The sequence below is a fragment of the Arachis ipaensis genome, chromosome B10, assembly GCF_000816755.2.
Source record: "Arachis ipaensis cultivar K30076 chromosome B10, Araip1.1, whole genome shotgun sequence".
Classification (NCBI taxonomy): Eukaryota; Viridiplantae; Streptophyta; class Magnoliopsida; order Fabales; family Fabaceae; genus Arachis; species Arachis ipaensis.
Genome location: NC_029794.2, coordinates 103,524,966 through 103,531,562, shown reverse-complemented (window position 1 = coordinate 103,531,562; position 6,597 = coordinate 103,524,966). Strand labels below are relative to the sequence as shown.

General features: G+C 35.1%; 2 pseudogenes; both read left to right on the top strand.

Annotated features, from left to right (window-relative positions):
- LOC107621015 overlaps positions 1-1,720 on the top strand; it is a 4,217-nt pseudogene extending 2,497 nt beyond the window's left edge.
- LOC107621016 lies at positions 2,475-6,139 on the top strand (annotated as a pseudogene).

The following is a 6,597-nucleotide window of genomic DNA, read 5'->3' as shown; positions in this document are numbered from 1 at the left end:
TCCTTTTAACCATTGAACTAGAAGATATATTATTAAAAATTTTACACATTATATTAAATATATTCTAAGTTTTAAAAATTTAGGGGGGCCATGGCCCATACAGGTCCCCTCCTAAATCCACCTCTAATGGTATGGTCTTATCTAAGTACATAAAGAATGGAAGCCTCCATGATATTTTGCATGAGAAATATCCTTTACCACCCTTAAATTGGAGTATACGGCTTAACATCGCTGTTGGAATTGCACATGGACTAAAATATCTGCATTATGACCACACCACACCCATAGTACACCGAGACATAAAGCCACATAATATACTTCTTAATGATCAGATGAAGCCTCTTATATCTGATTTTTGTACTTCCTTCTATAGGAACCTTGCTGAGCATTCTTATTGTCAATCTCATTCTTGGAAAAAGCTTTTAACATATGTTGTAGGTACTGCTGGTTATATCGCACCAGGTACGTAGATCTTTCTCCTAAGCTAGATTAAAGTTTTGGATGCTGATAATTATTTTTAGTGTTGAGTCTGGAAGAAGGATCTTGATGCACTCTGTACTTCTCTCTCTCTGAGTGGTCATGTGTTTAATTGTTTATATAAACTATTAGAACAAAAGAAAAGAAAAAAGAAAAACTTTCTCCTAAACTTTTCAATTGATTTGCATTTTGCACACTACTTTTATAGCTAATAGTAATTTCTGCTTCTCTAATGTGATGATACATGCATAGTATCTCTATAACATGGCTATGTTGTCCCCTGATATAGAGAATGCATATGTAATAGTGCAGAGCAAAAAGTCTGATGTATACAGCTATGGGGTAATTTTTCTTGAGTTACTAACAAGAAAGAGAGTGGTTATTGAGAAGGAAAGAAATGTGACCGGTTTAGTTAGTTGGGTTAGATCTATCTGGTTGGAAATAGGCAAAATTTAGGAGGTTGTTGATCTAGACATTGCAAATGCATTTCCCAATTCAAGAGTATTGGCAAGGCAAGTCACTGAGGTGCTTTTGTTGGCATTAAGATGTACTAAGAGGAAGCCTCGTGAGAGACCAACCATGAAAGACATTACTAGCTTCTATCAGAAAAACATATTCAAGTTGAGTTGCGATGATGTGGATATGGTTAATGAAAATATTGTTAATGTGGTACCACAACCATACAATATTTCATTTCTCAGTACTAATCCAGTTTCTGACACTCAGAGTGACTCCTATATGCATGGTAAAACTAGTGAGGATCAGAGGATGCAATGCTAAGACATAACAAATTTGCATTATATGTGGAGAATGAACCTCAAGATTCTAATGGTTTCATCTGGTGGTGGCAAGATCTTAGTCAATCTGAAGATTCTTTGGTTGATTGGAATGTGATGGCTACAACTAAAACTGTTGTTGATGGATTCATAGTTAAATTAATAGGCAATGGTAAGATATATACTGAACAGGTAGTAGTAACAGCTCTTTTTGTTTATAAAGTAACTTTTACTTGGCCTTATTTGATCTTCCTTCCAACTGTGGCTGGATCAGTAATTACTCAATCCTTCAACTAGTTTTTCCTCTCTTGTTAGACTCAGTATATGTACCAGCAGAAATCTTTGAAATCACAGCTCAAGTCCTGCTTTATAGCACCTATAAAGGACCCTTCATCTTGTGTTATTGTGTGTAACAATGAAGTAAATGATCGATGAATCATGGCAGAAAATTTTATTAACGCATGTAAACATTTAGTCTTAATATGAAATATAAATACTAATGTTTTTTTTTTTACAAATTTTAGATTAATTTACCATTTTAATCTCTCACAAGTTACAGGTATTATCTTGGCAAAGCTAAATATAAAATAAAAGTATCCTTTCTTACTGAGATCTGACATGTAATTACTATGATAATTAATTTGTCATCTTTTTAATTATTATATCTACATTCTTGATTAAGCTTGAGCAAGTAGAGTGTAACTATATTTTGGATTTAGTTAATAAGTTCTCTGAAAAACCACAAATTTTAATTTTTTTAAAGCATTTATTGTATAAGAACTATAACATGTTTTCAAAATAAATAATTTTAGCTAGAACCCCTAGGACATTCGTAAGGAAAACTCATATTTTTTATAAGTACATTCAATGCACTTATTAAATGTGGTTTGGAAATATATATATAAAGTTAGCAACTTAGAATAGAATGTTTTTTTTTTTTTAAAATTTTGAATGCAACTTTACTGCATAAAATCTTGATTCAGCTGGAACTTACTACCAAAGATATCTCAATAGTCCCCACCATGATGATGTTGGATGAGATAACATTCTCATTCTCTTTACTAATTGCGTTAACTCATCCAAGTCAATCTTAAACTACACCACTCTAGGGAGATAACATTCTCACTAATTGCTTGGTTTTCTTTTCTAGCAAAAACAAGACAGCTTATTATGTTCTTCTTGTAAGTTAACTAGTTGTGTTGAGCTTGTTACCTTGACTCTATGAGTGTCATCACACTCCTCTTGTTGATTCTTTGCTTCTTTTCCTTATTATTACCTTCTGCTTCTATTCATGTCTCTGATGGGATAACTCTGCTGTCATTGTTGTCACACTGAACATTTGTTCCTCCCATTATCAACTCCACTTGGAATCCATCTAATTCCATTCCATGCTCATGGGTTGGAGTCTAATGTAACCATGAGCACAATGTGCTGTCTCTTAACCTCACTAACCATGGTATTCCCGGTCAACTTGGATCCGAGATAAGGCAATTGCATTACTTGAAGACTCTTGTGTTGGCTAATAATGGTTTCTCAGAAAAGGTAACTTCAGAGTTAAGTAACTATAGTTTGCTTCAGCTCTTAGACCTTTCTAATAACAGCTTTAGTGGACAGATACCATATAGCTTCAAGAAGTTGCAAAATCTGCAGTATATGAGCTTGTCATTCAATCTGTTGAGTGGTGAGATTCCAGATTTCTTGTTTCAAATTCCTCAACTACAAGAAGTGAACCTTCACTCTAACCATCTCAGTGGTCCTATCCCGACCCGCATAGGCAACTTGACTGAGCTGTTGAGGTTTGATCTACATGGTAATAGGTTGACATGTACTATTCCTTCATCCATTGGTAATTGCATCAAATTAGAGGATTTGTTTTTGAATGAGAACAAACTCGAAGGCGTTCTACCATTGGTGAAGGTTAATCTCAAGCATCTGAAAAATATCTCACTGTTTGATAATTAGTTATTTGGATTTATACCTCAAAGCTTGGGAATCAATAATAGCCTAGTGAAGCTGGACCTTACAATGAATGATTTCATTGGTAATATCCCACCCAATCTCTGCCTTGAAAAACAATTACGTGTTTTGAACATGGGATTCAATAAAATTCAAGGTAGCTTACCTTCTGAGGTAGGAAGATGTGAAACTCTAAACATGTTAATTCTTAGTGAGAATCATTTAACCGGCTCTCTTCCGGAGTTCGCAAGTAACCTGAACCTCAAGATTATGGACATGAGCAGGAACAGAATTGGTGGAACTATACCATCAAGTTTGGAGAAGTGCACTAATCTTATCGAAATAAATTTGTTAATGAACAAATTTATTGGCATCATACCATCACAGCTTGGAATGCTTCTAAATCTTGAGGTTTTAAATCTTGCACATAACAGCTTGGAAGGTACTCTGCCAAATCAGCTGTCAAATTGTGCTAAAATGGATAGTTTTGATGTTGGATTCAATTCCCTCAATGGATCATTCCCATCAAGTTTACAGAGTTGGACGGATTTAACAACATTGATTTTAAGAGAGAATCGTTTTACAGGGAGTATCCTAACTGTTCTTTCAGAATTTAACAAGCTCCATGATTTACAGCTTGGCGGAAATTTGTTTGGAGGAAAAATTCCTCCATCGTTAGGAAAGTTGAAGAATCTGATCTATGGATTAAATCTAAGTGCTAATGGATTGACAGGTGAAATTCCATTTGAAATTGGGAAGCTAAAAGTACTGTCTAGTCTGGATTTATCCTCAAACAATTTGACAAGAAGCATGGATGTTCTTGGTGAACTTTCGTTGGACAACTTGAATATTTCATACAATTTCTTGCATGGTCCAGTATCAAAAACTCTGATGAATTTCTTAAATTCCTCACCATCTTCATTCTTGGAAAATCCATATCTCTGTGTCAGTTTTTCAGCTTCTCATAGGTCAAATCGCACCAAAGCTTGTTACTTGAAGCCATCTGTCTACAAATCAACTTATCATTTAGGTATCAGTATAAGTGCAATGGTGATGATAGAACTTGGTTCCACAATATTGGTTTCTGGCATGCTAATAGCACTAGTTTTTTGCCGGTTAAATGCCTATGATTCAATGCTTTCACATGGTGAAAATAAAAAAGAAGATATTAACTTGGGTTTACCTTGGAATTGTGGCATGCTCAAGGATGCTATGATCAAAGTAGATGATGGGTGTATTGTTGGCAGAGGAGCCTATGCAATAGTTTATAAAGTCCACAATCAAGGTCTAGTTCTTACTGTACAGAAGAGTGTATTTAGAGGAAAGGACAACAAGCGCTTAGGAATTATGAAAAGAGAAATCAAAACCCTCTATATGATTAAGCACAGAAATTTGGTAAGAATCTTGGGATACAGTGTGGCTAAGGACTATGGTGTAATGTTCACTCACTACATGGAAAATGGAAGCCTTCATGATATTTTGCATAGGAACATTCTATCACCACCCTTAATCTGGAATGTTCGGCTTAAGATAGCTGATGGAATTGCACAGGGACTAAAATACCTGCATTATGACTGCGATCTACCAATAGTGCACCGAGACATCAAAGCACAGAATATACTCCTTGATGTTGAGATGGAGCCTCATATTTCAAATTTTGGTACTGCCAACATCAGGAACCTAACTGAGGATTCTTATACTCATTCTAATCTCCCTTGGCAAAAGCTTTCAGCACGTATAGCTGGTACTGCTGGCTATATGGCACCAGGTAACTAAACCTTTTTCTACACCTACTATCAAACCATAGCCTTATGCTTGCTATGATGTAGGGATACTTTTAGTTTGTTACAGCTTAAAAGAATAGTTAATGTAAAATAATATCTTCCTAACATGGCTGCATCGTCCATTCTTACAGAGTGTGCATATGCAATAGTTCCAAGCAGAACTTTTGACGTATATAGCTATGGAGTATTGTTGCTTAAGCTAATAACCAGAAAAAGTGTTAGTTGATGGCAATGAACATATAGTGAGTTGGGTTAGATCTGCCTGGAAAGAATAGTTTTCCTTGTAGCTTTATTTTTCAATTCGGCAGTGTTGAAAAAGCAAGTATACGAGGTACTTTCGTTGGCATTGAGATGCACAGAGAGAGATCAATGCAATGACCAATAATGATAGGTGTGGTCAACTCCTACAGAAAAAGCATATTCAAGTTGAGGTGTGATCATATGGCTAATGATAATAATGATGGTGCTGAAGTTACTGTAGGTGTAGCACCACAATTACCATTCAATAATGAACCAGATATCAGTACTAGTCCAGTTTACAACACTCAGGATCAGGGAGACTCCTATGTGCATGAAGAAAGTAATGAACCACAAGATGTCTATACTTTAAATGATTTGAGGCTTGTGTCTACACCTAAAATTGGTGTTGATGGACTCATAATTAAAGTAATAGGCAATGGTAAGTTACATGTTGAACAATTTACAGTGAAAACTACACTGGTTGTTCCTAAAGTGACCTACACTTGGCCTTATTTGAAGTTCCTTCCCACTGTGACTGGACCAGTAGTTACAATACCTTTCAACTGGTTTTTCCTCTCTTCTTGGGCTCAATATATGTACCAGAAGAGTTCTTTAAAATTATACCTCAATTTCTTCTTTATAGGCACCTATCAAGGACACTTCTACATGTTGTGTAAACTCTGAAGAATAAATATTATATATATTTTTATTGTTGGAACATGTAGAAATATATAAATTTTAAAATTACACCTCAATTCTCCCTTATATTTTGCTTGATATATAGGCTATGCCAACTGGAGCATTCTAGTGTGTATTTTTCTCTATGTTCACTTGGTGTGATTGTGATGGATTTTGTGTTGGAACATGCAAATATTTCACTTGTTCCATCCTTTTGAAGTGCTGGTCATTCTTCTTAGGCTGTGATCTTTTTACTGGTTTCAATTCACTCTTACATGCAATTTAAACAGCTTATTCCATGTGGTTGTTGAAAATGATTACACGTCAACCCAGATAATTAGACATCTTAATGCGACTAAATTTCCAAAATGGTCTCTCAGATTCACAACTTTCACTATTTCAATCTCTCAAATTTAAAATTACCTATACTGGTCCCCGAGATTTAGTTCTGAGCACTATAATAGTTCCTGGACCCTTTTTAGTACTAAATTGGCGAACTAAGTGCTGAATTGACTTTGACTTGCCACGCTGCACATATGGCTAAATAGCTCATTTCGTTTTGGCATTTGAAAAAGGCAAAAATGAAAAAAAGGAAAAAGAGTTTATATGATATCCAAATCATTATATTTGCCTTCATTCTCCAAACCGACCTTCTTTTGCCTTATTTAAGAGCTAAAACGAAATGA